At 41.3% G+C, this 16,312-nt stretch overlaps 1 protein-coding gene across 2 annotated transcripts in view; it reads left to right on the plus strand.

The window, feature by feature from the left end:
* Nucleotides 1-988: 988 nt before the first annotated feature.
* Nucleotides 989-16,312, plus strand: part of LOC138265539 (P2Y purinoceptor 12-like) — a 393,379-nt gene continuing 378,055 nt past the window's right edge. For both annotated transcript variants that reach the window (XM_069213349.1, XM_069213350.1), the window contains exon 1: nt 989-1,130. The gene's annotated coding sequence lies outside the window, so the exon portion shown is untranslated. The remainder of the gene's footprint in view (nt 1,131-16,312) is intronic.

A 16,312-nucleotide genomic window follows, 5' to 3' on the forward strand; every position in this document is an offset into this window, starting at 1 on the left:
ATATCTTTCTATGGCAGTTCCTCCTCCATTTACACTGATGGAAGTAAACAACATGCAACGTTACTGACAATCCAAGGATGGGAAAAGCTAGGCCATTTCCCATGCCATTCATAATAAAGCCTTAAATATAAAAAGTCTACACACAGATCTAAATTTAGTCACGCATAGGAACTGCCTCATATTGTTGTTTAAAGGTTTACAGCATTTGAAACCAGACTGACAATTTTGTGTTACATGGAACAAATAAATCAATAACTAAACATATTTTATATACATGTATACATATAGCTTTTATAATAAATATCTTATTACACCCACTAAGTGATTACAGTTCAAAAATAGTTTATATTCACCCCATTATTTTATTTTGATTATATCCTAAAATGGTAATGTAGTATTTAATGTATTTTGTTTACACTTTGACCCTAATTATGAATGGGAGGAAGGGAAGGTAGAATTTATTGCACCCAATAAAATTTGACTTCTTGCAAATTCAGATTTATCAGGTGCGATATAATGCGCCTATATAGAGTTTATGAGAAATAACATACATAATGTTGTGCTTATCACACTCAAACCGGCTTAAATGTTCCCATTTTATATTCTGACAAGTTTGATCTGTCGAAATTTAATGAAGGTTAGAACCTCATCGCACTCAGTGATTTCCGGGTTTGGTAAAATACACTCATTTTGAAGGTCCAGTCCCTTGGCAAACAGCGGTTAGTGCTGTGAAAACTCTAAGCCACTTATAATCAAGGAATATGCCTCAATATCATTCGAAGTAAAGCTCATATTTAAGCGAATTGGGGTTCCTGCATTGTTCTTGATATAATATTATGATTAATTTAGCCGCGGAACTATACAACTGGTGTTGTTTCTATAAACTCGTGTCTGTTCTGGTATGCATAATATGAATCACATTTCGGAAGTGGCAGGCCCCACAAAAGCAAAATCATTGTCAAATAGGGAAGTACTTCTTCAAGTTAATTTCTGAATAATGGAAGATGCTTTCAGTGACACCGTCGAGCTTCGAAAGAGACTGCTTCTGAGATTATAAGAATTTATACATTTAGAAACGGAGGCTTCGAGGAGGAACATTCAGTTTACTGAGATGGCATGATCAATCAGAGGTAAACGTTTTTTTTAAAATGCTAACTTTCACAAACGGGAAATTAAATCTGTAAAACCCCATATTAAATAATGCACAGGCCAACTTGAAATTTGAGTAAAAATAATGTGAATCCGTGACATCCTAGCTAACATAATATGATAAACTAACTGCGCTTTGATGTGTTTAGCATGCCATTGTATTGATTTAATTTTGAGAAAAAAGAAAACGATTTACAGTCAATCGATTTACTTACTTAAACAGAAGTCAAAAAGCATCATAGTTAATCTTTTAAATGCAAACAACGTTTAAAAAATAATTTTACAATACCCGTGCATTTTGATTGCTTTTCTTTTGAAACTGAATACGTTTATTATGCATAATTCACTAAACATATTACTTAATTAATCAAGTGACTGACAGTTTTGGTTGATACGCGTGTAGTAGTAGCCGGTTAGTAACTGAAGACAGCGACGGTAGTCCATAGTTATTCATTTACTTTCTTCTCGAATAATTCCAGAAAATGTAATTACTCAATGCTCATCCTGGAAAACAATTTACGTGATGCTTTCTGCGGTGTCCATCACCCACAATTCAATATACTGTATATGAGCATCTGCAAATTTCTGAATTATTTTATGTCCTAGCATGGTTTAAAATCAGCTTTTACAAAGTGGTCGAGAAAAACTGTACTCATACTCTTGCAACATGAGAGGGGATCAAACATAAACAAAACCACTTGATTTGCATGACTTTAAAAAACAGAATTTATGCACTTAAAACGTTGCTATGTTCACAATTTTACACTCTCTGAAGTCAATATTATCCATCCACCACATCATATTTGGCACTGACATTGTTAACTAATTGAATAATTGGTGAATTCCTAAATAAGCACTCACTTGCAACAAGTGAAATTATTTGTTCTTGGCATGAAAATGCTTTGACATAGAACTGAGGCCCATATTTATACTTTTTGACGCAAGCCAGCGCTGGTTTGCGTAAAACAATTTACCTCCGGCTAACGTCATTCCAACGCACCAGCGGGCGCCTTATTTATGGATTGACGTTAGCCGGCGCTGCGGCCTGTTAAGAGTAAAAAAAATTACTCTAACCGGGCCGAAGGGGGGCGAAGGGAAGAATGGGGGTTGTGCGTCAAAAAATGGTGTAAGTCAGGTTAGAGTAAAAAATCATGGCTCTAACCGGACTTGGGCGATTTTTTGACGCACAACCCCCATTGAAATGACTCCTGTTTTAGGAAAGACAGAAGTCATGGCCACACTGCCCAATGGCCATGCCCAGGGGACTTCTGTCCCTTGGGCATGGTCATTGGGCACAGTGGCAAGTAGGGGGGCCCAAGTTAGGCCCCCTTATGCCACTTAAAAAAATTAAAAAAATACTTACCTCTACTTACCTGTACTTACCTGGGATCGTTCCCCCATCCATGGGTGTCCGCCAGGGGTGGACGAGGGTGGCGGGGGGTGTACCTAGGGTCAGAGACCATGGAAATGAGCCATCAGGTCCCTTAACGCCTGCCCAAACCCAGGAGTTAAAAAACTGTGCAAATCAGGCTGGGCACCATTTTTTAAGGCCCCCCCCCTCCTGTGCGTCAAAATGACGCAGGAGTATAAATAAGGCACACATGCCTTAAAGTCATTTTTTGGACGGGAATACCTACCTTGCATGTCATTAACGCAAGGCGGTTTCACGCATCCAAAGAATGGAGCACACTGCTGAATTTTGACGTTCGCGGATCGGGCGTCAAAATATAAATATGGTGTTAGGTTTGCGCCAAATTTGTGTCAAAAGTTTTGATGCAAATTCGGTGCAAACAGAGTATAAATATGCCCCTGAGTATCTTAAGACAAGGATTTGTTTAATTACAAACTGATTATTAAAGGGTGTTTAAAGCAGTGTCTAATTTTTAAATAGAAACGTGCTGGTGCCTAAAGCTCTCTTCTGAAACAGGCGGCTGCTCCCATTAAATGTGCGAACACAGAATACTGATGCAGCGTATTCTTAAAGCCAATCTCACGCCTCTTTAATCCATTTACAGCCACTCCCTGCCCCTTCAACTCACTCTTGCAGCTTTCTCCCTTTGTGGAAACCACTGTCTCAAATTAAGCACTGGTTTAAAGCCAAATTTGGCCACAACTAAACTATTGTTTCTGAATTACATTTTAGAAATTGTAAAATATGGTAATGCAGATAGAGAAAATGTTTTCTGGAAGGAAAACACAGAAATTTGCAACTGAATAGTGGATAAAATAGAGGGTCTAATTATGATTTGAGTGGAGAGGTTTCCCTGGGTGGACTGATATATCAGGCCCCTAATGGCCTTGTTTAGCTGGGTGTGGAAATACCAGACCCAATTTTACTGGGCAGAAAATCTCGCTATGAAAATTACTTTTGGACCAAGCTGCAAGAGCAGCCCATACTTGGCAACCAGGCGCTGCCTGACCCATCCAGCCAGCACACTTCCTTTCCTGTCCCTTTCCACCCTTTGAACCCCACGTGCCACCCCCACAACCAAGAATATGGGGCTCATTATGAGTCTGGCATCAGACTGCCAAACCATCAATCGGGCGGTATCACCCTTACGTTTTATGTTGTTTCAACCGGGCTGACCAGCGGAAACATCATATTATGATGTTTCTGCCCATCAGCCCAGCGGAAACAGTGCCAGGCCCTTAAGGGAGCAGAGGCCAATGCAGTCGTACAACAGCACCAATGGAATGTGCACTGTCTGTTCTGCAGGGGGACCCTACACTGCCCATGCATGTGGCCCCCAGCACTAGCTTTCTAACATCCAGAGAAACCCAGGCAAAGGCCGGTGGAAAGTTGACTTGTGATCAGCATGCCTGCTCTACCTTGGGCAGTGCCGTGGCTGACCACAACTTCGACCACCGCTACTGGCAGTGGCAGACCGCCAGAGTTGTAATCTGGAGGTCGTACCACCAGGAGTCCGGCAGTCCGACCGCCACTATGAGTTTGGGGGTCTTAAGACCGCCAAACTCATAGTGTGGCCCTAACTGTGAAGAATGTGTCATTAACATCACCTCTTTGTGGTATTCTAGATTGAGGGCTGTTCAGCATGAGTATTGTCTATGTGTTTGGTCATTGATCTTGAAAGAAGGGATGTCTATGAGAGTGTTAAGATTGGTTCTGCATAAAATGTTATGTGTGGTTGGGGACTTTGTGAGTACTTGGCAAGATGTGACAATACCTTTCTTCCTCTAATTCCCCAGTATAGGTGGTAGAGCGTACTGGAGCCTTCTTTTTGGTTACCTTTACTTTCTTCTTGAGATGAATGCAGTAATGGGAGATGGCAGATGTTGCAAGGCTATTGTTTTAAGGATGATAGTGAATTGTGTGACCTACAAACTCCTCAGAGAGTCTGAGAACCCAAGATTGTGTTTTTTTGTGAATGGGCCTTTCTGGAGAGCAATGCATGTGCCCACTGTTTTGGCTACACCTATCTGCTGGGATCCCAGGAAGTGGTGGGTGTTTTTTTTTTATGTTGGTCAAAGTCACGTTTCAGTCTGTTTCCACTTGAATTTTTCAAAGGTGAGGTTTTTAAAGTTTCAGATCAGATGACAGAAGTGGTTCTATTTTTTATCTCCTGTCAGCAAATTCAGGAAATTATCCTAAATAAGATTTCATGGAGTTATGGATCTGTAGGCTATGTTGTGCCATTGTGCCTAGATGTGTGAGGCTTTCCGTAATGAGGCTCACACAATTATCTACAAATTAAGCTGATGAGTGTATGGCTTGGTCTTTGTGAAATGAGTTAAAGTTATCTGTTAAGAGTCAGTGATTATATGTAAAGAACAGGCTAGGCAAGATAGTAGACAAATCCTCAAAAAAGGTTTGAACTGGGCCATTATATAGTATAACATTAGTATAAAAAGGGTTTAGTTTGGTGATTTGTTACCGGGTATGCCTGGGGGATTATAGGCTCTGATAAATGAGAGAGTCACATTAGCAATGGGACAGCTGTTCCTGTGTACTGTGGTCACTGCTTTGTCTTTCCCTTACTTCCTGTTGTTGTAGGGGAGCATACAGTTTGAGGAAATAAATATTCGAAGAGTAGGGTTTTGAAATGAGTGAACCATGTTTCTTTCAACGGGAGGAGGTCAAAGGATTTGTTTCTGATGAAGTCACCTACAATTTGTTAGGGACCAATTGATGTTGATATCAGTATGCTTTACATTCACCCTTGTAGGCTGGAGACTTATATTAACAATATTCAAAGGAAGGCAGAGAGGTTTTGAGAATCTCATTACTATTATAGCAAACCTTCCGAAGGAACATCTTTTTTTTTTTTTTTCTGTGGTTTTAACTGTATTTCTTTCGTATTACAGACTGCAGAACTGGTCTTATAGAAACCATCAATTTATCACCAAATTGTTATAATGTATCTGCATGTGCTTTTACTTTCCATCATTTAGAGATAGATTAGTTAAATTCAAACCACATTTGATATATTATTTTAAGTGTTTCAATGTGCTGTTATTCACATTATTATTATTATATGTTGTTACTTTGAAGAACATGCACATCCCAAAAAATGCACAACGTTTCTCTGTAATAGAGAACCACAAGGTACATTATGTCTAGAAAGAAAGGAAAATACTAGCGGAAGCAGACTAGACGAGGACATGAACACTGTTGTAATAACCAACACTTGTTCTCATGCAATAGGTTATTGGCCAAACATCCTATTGAGCAAGAAACTGATGTTCAGCAAATTATAATGTTAATTTAACAAACATTGAGGCAATGGAATACAAACCTCTGGTATCTAACTCATTCTTATTTCTAATAAAAACAGATTCTTACGTTTTTACAATTTGTTTTTTTCATTTCATTCCTACATCGGAAAAGATGCATGAATATTATTATTATTATTTCACATTGAAATATAAGGACCAATTTGTAAAACTGCGCCTAAAGGTTTACTTCCTAGCTGAAATGCCTGTTTTTTAGTTTTTGTTTTATACATAAGGGTTTTCAAAGGTACTCATAGAAACTTGCAACAGTCACAGTTTTCCTGGAATACTTATGTGAACGTCGAGAATTCACAATAACTTTCCCGCAAATGAAGTTCTGCATGCATAATTCTCTGATTGTTTCCAGGGTGGGAATGAGCAAAGGAGATGTTTTTGAATATCCACTGACTGCCGGGTTCGTGATTGGCCCAAAAATGTTTGGAACATGCCCACTCTGGAACAAACACTCGCTGACCCTGCGAGAGTATTTAATAATATTACACAGTAAGAGGATAATATATTGTGCTTGAGTAGCCCCCTTCACAACTACCAAGTCACATGTTGTGAACTCAAAAGTGACTTTATCCTCTTAATTAAGCAGTTTGCATATGTTAAATTATTGTAAAGGTTTCCAAGGCGTTATGAATATACTTAATTTTATATAAACATAGTGCAGGTGTACACGGTTTCTTTTAGGATGTTGCTGCCCACGTTTTTCAGTGGTTCTGTCTCGTCCACCACTTATGCTCATGTTTCGTGTATGAACAACTTCGAGAGCCCGACTGCAGCATGTGAGCGAAGCAAGTGAGCTCACCTTCCTCAGCGAGGGTCAGGTGGGGCTTCTGTCAATGAAACGTTTAAGAAACTGTGGTCATATATTGCAATTTAAAGCCCAGTTTTAGTTAAATGTCATTCATACCCATATAAAAATGATAGTTTTGCTGTTCGGAAAAGCATCCCTTTTAAAAAAAAAACAAAAAAAATCCACTGTTTGCAAGGCTGCCATTGCTCCGGTGGTAAGTGACAGACCTTGGAGAAATCTAAAAACAAAATCTAGCAGACCTCTTTAAATGATAATCAAAAATGCAAACCACCTGTCTTGCAATGTGTAAAAAAGCAGCATCTCAGTCATCCCTCCCTGGATGTCAATCTCATCGCACCCCAATACCCTTGATATGGCTGTTCACGATTCACCAACTGTGCAATCAGCATATTACATTCCTATTTTAAATAACACCAACAGTGCAGAATAGTGATAATCTATGCACCCCTTTGTGACCAGTCAAGATTTCCCTCACCGCAAGCAATCAGCAGTCAATCAGTCCCAGTTGGACTATAAGTCTCTTGCTTGAGTTCTACTGTGACTAACCATTTCCTTTCTTAAACATTTTCACCACTCAGATAAACAGATCTCACACCAGCAACCCATTCTTACCCTGGGATATCAGTCACATAATAGATGGAGGAAGACAGATACAATACTGGGAAGGGGACAAGTGGCAAAAGTGGTAACATGATGCGTAAAAACAATTGTCATCAGATGACCCAATATCTAACCTGCAAATAATGGATTACTTTTTAAATTAGCTGAAATACATATATATGTATATATAAGTGTGTGTGTGTGTGTGTATATATATATATATATATATATATATATATATATGTGTGTGTGTGTGTGTGTGTGTGTACATATATATATGTGTGTGTGTGTGTGTTTATATGTATATGTATATACATATATATAGTCACTTATAAAAGCAAAGGTTACAGGGACATTATAGTTAAGTTCACATTTTAAACATAAAAAACTATAGAAATGTTTTGGTTATAGTTAGAGTTATTTCAAGTAACTACAACTCACGCCCTAAAGTAACTATAACTCCCCCTGCCATGCACAGTTATCTGATCAATACATTTACTGCGGATTACATTATCAATGATCAAACATGTCATGAGTACTGTAATTTGTGGGGTAATTAGCAGTGCATGGCAAGGGCGTGAGTTATAGTAACCTTGGGATGAGAGTTATAGTTACTTAAAATAACTCTAATTACAACAAGTGAATTCCTATGGTTTTGTATATTTAAAATGGGAGCCTAACTATAACGTTCCCGTAACCTTTCTTTTTTTCAGTGACTTTCTATATTTTTTTTATTCTATTTTCTAACTATAACGTCCCTGTAACCTTTCTTTTTTTCAGTCAATTTCCATGGTTTTTTTTATGTAAAGTAATTTTCATTACTACACGTTAATCCAATCACTGCCACGCACGTCCTTCGGCTGCACATGGTGTCAGTTGGCCTCAGGGCCTGCCTGCAGCCTGGCACTGCGGTCAAACCCTATAACAACCCAACCAGGGTCAGCTCTCACCAAGTCATAGCAAACAGCTATGTCCCAGGGGTGGACATAGAAGGAGCTGGCCCTGGGAGGTGGCTGACCCCAGGGCCATTATTAACTCCACGAGGGAGGCCACGTGGCCCCCTCCAAGGAGCATTGCCCATGAGAGGTAGTGGTTCCCAGGGCTTCTGAAAAGGATCCCCTTCACTCTTTTATTATTGCCCCGGGCATTATTTTGATTAAGTGCCCCGAGGAGGAAGTGGTCCCAGGGGCTGTTGGAGGCTGCCCAGTCCCCCACACTCTATTTGATAATCATCCCATGGAGGTAGCAGACCCTGGGGCTGCGGTGGGGACTGGGCAGCCCCCTGCAATGGTTTTAATAAGTGCCCCAGAGGTGGTGGTCCCTGGGGCTGTAGGGGGGCTGTATGCCCCCCGTAATGATTTTCATAAGTGCCCTGGGGAGGTGCTGGTACCTGGGGCTGCGGGGAGGCTGAGTGGCTTTTCATAAGCGTCCCTGGGAGGTGGCGGTCCCCAGGGCAGTCAGTGGGCCTTGTGACCCCCACACTGTATTTCCTAAGTGCCCTGGGGAGGTGGTTGTCCAGAAGCACCCCCAGAATGCTTTTCATATGTGCCCCAAGGAGGTGGAGGTTCCCAGTGTTGCAGGGGGGTGCACGTCTCCCGCATTACATTTAGTTGAAGCCCCAGGCAGGTGGCGCCCCCCTGCATTCAAAATATAAATGGCTCCCTGGACCTGGCCCACCTGGGAGCTGCAGTTAAAGCAAGCATGGAAGCCCACGCTCATTTAAAAAAAAACAGTTTTTGCCAGATCCACCATGACTCACCGTGGTGGTCCCTCTGGGACCCCAGCACCAGAACTAATGGGTCAGGGTGTCCCTTCCCTGTCCCCTTTTGTTTTTTTAATTTTTTTCTGGGATGTGGCCGAAGCCGTGCCCCATGATGGCTGCCAACATTTCCTTGTTGAAGTGTTGGCAGGCAACCAGATCTCAGCACAAGATAAGGAAAGTTTGTGAAGCCTTTGCGTCTCTATATAGACAAATTTGTTTTTTCTTTAATTACTAAAAAGCTACTAAACAGATTTACACTAAATAACATAAGGTCACTTTCTGGACCAAGAGCAATCTTTTTGCTAAATTTGGTGAAATTCCATCCAGTGGTTCAGGCGCTATCTCTCTTCAAAATCCCTATAGAAAAATGAATAGGTAAAAAGCCTTTTGGGACACCCCCTTTTTCTCTGCCCCCACTTGACAGATCAACCCGAACCTTTCCAGACAGCAGCTCACATAAGCGTTGATTTGTTTGGGAACATCTCATGAAGATTTGCCAACCTGCGCCAAAGATATAGAAAAGTAAAAAAGCACTTTTTCTATAGAAACTAGGGGCCAGATGTAGGTAGAAAGCAAATTGCGAGTTGCAAATTGCGAGTCCTTCCGACTCGCAATTTGCAACTCGCAATTTGCTATGCAGAAAGGTGTCTCAGACAGCTTCTGCGACTCGCTATGGGGTCGCAAAGACCCACCTCATTAATATTCATGAGGTGGGTCGCAGTTTGCGACCCCATAGCGAGTCTAGGCACTCACGGGAATGGTGGCCTGCTGGAGACAGCAGACCACCATGTCCGTGACTGCTTTTCAATAAAGCAGTTTTTTTTTCTATCTGCAGCCCGTTTTCCTTAAAGGAAAACGAGCTGCAAATAGGAAAAATTACCGAAACCTTTTGTTTCGGTTTTTTTCAGAGTAGGCAGTGGTCCATAGGACCACTGCCTGCTCTGAAAAAATAATTTTGTGATCATTCACAAAGGGGAAGGGGTCCCATGGGGACCCCTTCACGTTTGCGAATGAGTTATCATCCACTTCAAGTGGATGGTAACTGCGAGTTGATTTGCGACGCTTTCGCGGTCGCAAATCAACTTACATCGCGGTGCGAGTCACAAATAGGAAGGGAACACCCCTTCCTATTTCCGAGTCGGAAACACATTTTGCGAGTCGGTTCCGACTCGCAAAATGTGTTTCTGCATCGCGTGCGGGCATTAGCGCCTCGCAAACGGCGTTTTTTGCCGTTTGCGAGGCGCTAATGCCTTGCTACATCTGGCCCTAGGTCCTAACTATAACTAGCTAGTGGTGACTGCGATATCTGTTCCTTCCATTCATTGGTGCACTTTATGTTCAATGCCCTATGTTTTATGTAGTTTGCTGTCCTGTGGTAATATCACACTGAATCAATCTTTCACATAGATAGCACGAACTGTGATTACTGAGACTTGCTATGATTTTAGATTTACACTTTTCAGATTGGAAATAGTTATTTTTATCACAGGGCAATATGCACGAATGGGTATTTTAAGAGTCCAAAATCTATTAATGTAATCTACTTCTATGCTCAGAACGGTGATCTGTTGACAATCCTATGTGTTAGTACAACAGTTTTTAACATTCTGGAGTTCATGTGTCCAATTACACATCATGGTATTTTATGAGTGTGCCATAAACTTCATATGATACATCTTTGTCTAAGAAGATTGATCTTAATTGTTGGCTATCGACTGTCACTGTAGGAATGTAATATGTGCAATTTACATTTTTTTGGCACTATTGACAATACATGTGAGACAATTTGAATTATGAACAGACGCACTATGTCACTTCACTCAAATGTTTCACATAGAGTGAAAATTGGGGCATGTACACTTTTAAGGTAAATATGTTGTACATTCTTTATTAATTTATTAATTGACTATGTGCTTTGGAGCATTGGTTATGAGATCTACACATTTACCTCCCATCAATGAATTGTAACCCAGTGTTTTAACTATGGGGAGTCCACATGGTCTCAGTTTAAAAGTTCCTAAATTGAAAGATTTATGGACCAATTTTTTGGTCATAATATTTGAGACTTAAATATATGTAGGCCCATGTCACTTTATTTCAACAGGATACATAAGGTACACACACATATCATGTAGGGTAAATGGATGCATATGTGTGCATATATTTGGATACATGTATCACAGGTTGTTGAAAGTGTATTATGTTTATTTTACGTTTTGTTAACCTTGCATAAGGTCTTAATGATCTATATTATTCAATGAAATGTATGGAGTGTAACCAATGGGACTATTAGGAATACCAGAGGATGAGGAGCACGATGATTGTTAACCCTATATTTTTCACACCACAAGATGGCTGCACCAATAGTCTCAAGTGTGTAGTGGTAATGATAGACAGAGGACTAATGTAGTATTCGAGGTAGCCTTGTTGATGTGGGGAGTGTCCAGTAGAAGGCATCAGCCGAATCACATTGACACTTGGTTTTGTTTGGGAGCAGCACAATATTGGTAATAAAATATATGATTACTGATGAAAACGAACATAACATCGGCTATCCTTCCTGATATATGACAGAAGCTGTGGTGCAGCTGTATGACAAGTGGAACCTCATCATCTTGAAAGATATATATATATATATATATATATATATATATATATATATATATATATAAATAAATTTACCTTATGATTTCAGTAACAAGCTAACTAAATAACTCTTGTTTTAGTAGTACAGGTGGTGTGGTGGGGACGAGTATGAGTATGAGAAATCATGAAGGAAGGAAATAAGGTGGGTGAAATCAATAGGCAATGTCATACCAGATTCTATGTCAGAATTGGAAATTAGCCTGCTCACAGAACAAAATTCCATTAGGCTAGATACATCATTTTGTCCTAAAATATACTTGTCATGTGTGGTCGTTAATGTGTACCGCACCTACAAGCTAATTCAGATTTGATTTTATTTTGAGACAGTATTGAGCTCCCATTCGTAATAATGACTGCTCATCTGTGGGGTTTTTTAATTGATTTTTACCAGTTCATAGATACAATTAAGTTAAGTCACAGTTGGCAGGCCAAAGCAGAAATTAAAAGAACATTCAATTAGTAATATACTAAGAAAATTAATTTGCAAAACTAAGAACATTAACGAAAATTCCAATGAACGTATACACCGACTAAAAAGCCTACCCCCCCCAAGAAAAGCATAGAATAGACCAGCTGGCTGCTAGCCCCCATGGACCACCTCAAGCCTCTGTTAATAATCTAGCTTCCACATCAGTTCACCCAAGCAACACTTCCTGAGCCCCTTGAGCCTATACAGACTTGCCTCCAAGCTATACATAGCCTAAAACCTAGGCCTCCATGTAGAGAAGATTGGAGGCTCAACTTTAAGCCAGTCGGAGTCAATACATGGATCTGCCACCACCATTGCGATGAATATCAACTGGGCATCTGTGCTACCTACCATAAAACCCTCTGTAGTGTCGACCAGCCATAGGATCAGTATATGAGTATCTAACCGTAAGTGTTGCCCAAGCACATCACTCAGGAACTATGCTATGTACTGCATAAGGGGGTCAAGCTTAGAACGGGTAAAAAACATGTGGACAATATCAGCCATTTCTGCCCCATAACATTTACATCTGCCCTCACTGTCTCTTCACCATTTGAGCAGCTTTGCTGGAGTGTAAAATAAATCAAAGATAGCCTTAAAGTACTGTCTCTACAAGCTGGTAGTGAGTAACACCCTATCACAAAGATCCAGCGAGTTCTGAATCACCACCTTATCCTTGCCAAGTCTAGCACCCCACTTAATATTCTGTGTTTCTAGATTGTCCTCCTGCATCTGCAGCAACAAAACATAAATGCGTCTAATCTTCTGCTTGAGCCTAATCGACTCGATGAGCAGAATCTTGAGCATATTCTGTAACACTTTACTATTCTTCAAGAGAAAATCTCGAATTTGTAAATATTTGAACAAATCCTCTTTCGGGAGGTCATACAATTCCTTCAGTTCTAGAAAGGAACAGACTTGAGCATCCTGATAGAAATCTCCTATCAGTGGAAGCCCTTTCTGTCTCTACTTCATCATCAGAGAACCTTGAAAGATACAGGACAATACAATAAATGGTAGGTAGGTTTATAATAATTGACCTTCCCAAGAGTCAACTTCCATCTCAGCTGACTCCATACTTTATGCACGACCTTCAGAATCTTAAAGTGTGTTTTTTTATTATAACTGGGTTCCAGGATTCTCAAAAAGCTTGCCATTGATTCCTCCCCCAACAACATTTCATAAACGGTTGTGGCCTTTACCGTACATAGACCACTGGTGTTACCTGTTACCAATATAGCCATGTGTTGCAGCATACAGACCCAATAATACAAAGTAAACTTTGGGTCTGCCCATCCCCCACACCCTTTTGGCAGAATCATATATTTGCCAGCTCTCTTTCGTTTCTTATAGCCCCACATGAAGCTGAGATATAGCGACTCCAACTTCCTGAGCCACACCTTACCAATCTGTAAAGGGATGGCCTGAAATATGTAAAGTACCTTTGGCAGTACAGACATTTTAATCACATTGCTCCTACCTACTAGAGAAAGATATAGGTGATTCATTCTATCAAGTTCTCACCTCACGTTATCCATTATAGGGGCCATGTTAACCTCTACTAGACAATCAATAGTGGCTGTGATTCTTATCCCCAAATAGACTGCTTCAGGAATGACGCGCTGATCTCTAAAGCCCACACTGTCCGTGTAAATGACCTGTGTCTTAGCGGCATTTCATTTATACCCTGAACACACCCCAAACTGTTTAGCGAGGCTCTCAATTTCAGTTACAGCCACCCCAGGATCAGTAGAAAACACTGCAATATCATCAGCATATGCAAATACTTTATAATCTATAGAATGTTGAGTTACAGGCTTTATACCCAAGTTCTGTTCTAATTTAGCCACAAAGGGGTCGATATAGAGGGCAAAGATGAGCAAGGACACCTCTGCCTGGTTCCTCTCACAACACATATCTTCCCCTGACTCAAGCCTGCGATGCGTAACCTGGCCACTGGGTTCTTATATAACATCCTTATGGCCCCTATAAATCTTTCCCCCAAACCTTTATGTTCCATCACTGCCCATAGAAACTGCCATTTCACACAGAAGAATGCTTTCTCAGCATCCAATAAAATCAAGCCTATGGTGGGTTTCATGAGCTGCAGCAATATCAAATAATGTGATCACCCTCATAATATGATCGACTGTCCCTCTACTGGGGATGAACCCATGCTGCCTATCTGAAACTTATGGAGGAATAACTCTGGCCTATCTAGATGCAAGAACCTTTGCATAGATCTTCCCATCGACAGTTACTAAGGACATAGGCCTAAAGGGCCCAGGCAACAGAGGGTATTTATCTTTCTTCTTAAAAATTAGTATATTTACACACCTCTAGGAGGCTGGGACCTCACCCTGCTGTGCACCTCGAAACAGTTGGAGCATGTCCTGTTGTAACTCCGAGAGAAATGTTTTAAAGAATTCCAGTGGTAGAGTTTCAGGACCAGCAGCTTTCCCCATCACCAATGAATCTGTTGTTGTCAAGATCTCGGATGATGGGCTAATCCAACCAACCCCAAGCTTCCTCAGATATTCTATTCCTATCTCTCCCCTGGAGATACTCCCCAGCCCTAGTACCTAGCAGGTCTATTTCCTCTGAACAGAGTGCTTGATAGTACTCTTGAAAGATCCTAATAATCCCTGATAAGTATCTAGAACATTGCCCTGGAGTTCTTAATTGCTTGTATCAGCCCCCACGCCTCCTTCTGCTTAATCCGTAACATAAGCATCCTGCCGGTGGATTCCCCCTGTTCATTTCATTGTGTCCTATATACTTGGTACTTCTGTGCAGTTTCCACTTTAAAGCCTTGATTAATTTTGACCGTACATTTAGCTATCTGTGAATGAGCTTCACAAGTAATGCGCCCTTCTGACACCTCCTTAGTTAGCTCTTCCTCAGCTGGAGCCTATTCCCTGTAGAGACTCTATACATCTCTTTCTTTTCTCTTTTGAATACACAGTCCCAGGCTCAGGGTCTCTCCCCTTATCCCCACATTCAGGGTATTTCACATAACATCCAGAGAGGTCATAGCCCTATTAATCATCAAGAACTCTCACAGCCAACAGCTCATGTGTTCAATATATAACTCATCCATCAAGAGTTTCCTTTGTCCTACTAATGGGATTTCAAGAACTAAGGGGTTATGGACTGATAATAATCGGGTGAATTTTTCTATGTCAGTTCCCGCCACCCCTGAAATGGAGACAAAAAAATAGTCCAAGCGAACCCGCTTGTTGTGTGGTACTGAATAGAAAGTAAAACCCAGGTCCAGAGCCTTGTGTTTAGCCCAGATGTCCACAAGTCCCTGATTGGCCAACAGGCACTCTATAGCTTTAAACATTCCTGGCTTACGCCTCACACAATCATGACCACCCGCAAGATTACCATTAACCTTTAAATGAATGTTAAAGTCTCCACATATTACCACCGGTAAGGGCCATTGGGAGAGCAGACAGTTTAGTGTATCGAAAACCCCGAGTTCATCATCATTAGACCCTTAAACTGTACACAGTGTAATGCGGGCAGAGCCCATTTTACACTCCACAATAGCCCATCGACCCAACTGGTCTGCTAATGAGCTCCGAGAAATACCAAGAGATATCTTAGCAAGAATTGCTACCCCTCTAGATGTAATCCGTGGCTCAGAGCAGCTTAATTCCGAGAAGCCCAAATCCTTGAAAACCTGATGCTTCCCCCAGGGATTATGGCCCTCATTACAACCTCAGCGGTCTTTTCAAAAGACCGCCGAAGCTTCGGGACCCAGAATACCGCCAGTGCTGGTGGTATTTCTGGCTCCCTATTACGACTTTTCCACTAGGCCAGTGGACGGTAACAGTGTTACCGTCCGCTGGCCCAGCAGAAAAGTCACAACATTGCTGCCGGCTCGTAATAGACCCGGCAGCAATGCTGATGTGCAGCGGGTGCAGTAGTACCCATTGTGCATTTCACTGCCCCAAATACGGGCAGTGAAATGCGCGAAGGGCTATGCCTGGGGGCCCCTGCACTGCCCATGCAAAGTGCATGGGCAGTGCAGGGCCCCCCCGGGGCACCCCAAGTCCCCCTCACCGCCAGCCTTTCCATGGCGGTGTTTACCGCCGTGGCCAGGCTGGCAGTCGGGGATTTATAA

The sequence above is a fragment of the Pleurodeles waltl genome, chromosome 11 (genome assembly GCF_031143425.1).
Source record: "Pleurodeles waltl isolate 20211129_DDA chromosome 11, aPleWal1.hap1.20221129, whole genome shotgun sequence".
In the NCBI taxonomy this organism is placed as follows: domain Eukaryota; kingdom Metazoa; phylum Chordata; class Amphibia; order Caudata; family Salamandridae; genus Pleurodeles; species Pleurodeles waltl.